Source organism: Schistocerca serialis, chromosome 6 (genome assembly GCF_023864345.2).
Source record: "Schistocerca serialis cubense isolate TAMUIC-IGC-003099 chromosome 6, iqSchSeri2.2, whole genome shotgun sequence".
Taxonomy (NCBI): Eukaryota; Metazoa; Arthropoda; class Insecta; order Orthoptera; family Acrididae; genus Schistocerca; species Schistocerca serialis.
Window position 1 is genome coordinate 646,540,913 of NC_064643.1, and position 805 is coordinate 646,541,717.

Sequence of the window (805 nt, forward strand, 5' to 3'; positions counted from 1 at the left end):
TAGGACATGTTTTGAGGCATCAAGGGATCACAAATTTAGCATTGGAGGGCAGCGTGGAGGGTAAAAATCGTAGAGGGAGACCAAGAGATGAATACACTAAGCAGATTCAGAAGGATGTAGGTTGCAGTAGGTACTGGGAGATGAAGAAGCTTGCACAGGATAGAGTAGCATGGAGAGCTGCATCAAACCAGTCTCAGGACTGAAGACCACAACAACAACAACATGATTGTTTACTGAACTTACTTTTATGAAGGCCAAGTAGACGCCCTAAGTGAACTAGCCTGAAAATTTGAGATCTTGATGGAATGAAAATAAAAAAAAATTCTGGATTGATTCATTCTCTATTTTTGCTAGGGTTATTGAGTTCTGGGCTGTAGACTGTAGACGCACAACAGGGGCACTATTCTGTATCGTTCATACCGATCGGTGCAGCAGGTTAGCCTCAGTAGTGACGACATTTTCGTTTCTTTACCTGTAAGCTTCTGTGACCCATTACCGATCGGTCCTCCCGTCGATTTTTCGACTGTACTGAGAGGTTTTAGGTTTCGGTATGGCCCACTCGTTCGGTTTGGTGTGATTTATTTACACCTATAATTTGTTATTTAGCTTCAAATTAGTGATTGTGTTACTGAAGAATCACCAGTGCACATCCAAGTGGAAAATGAGTTCATAATAGACTGTTTTCGTTTGTTAGAAATATGGTTTGTATTGTTGTTACTGTGAATGATTATAACATCATAAAACAGTTTTGGTTAATATTCTCACAAAATAGCTTTTATTTATATGTAATTAAGAGTTTAAAAAT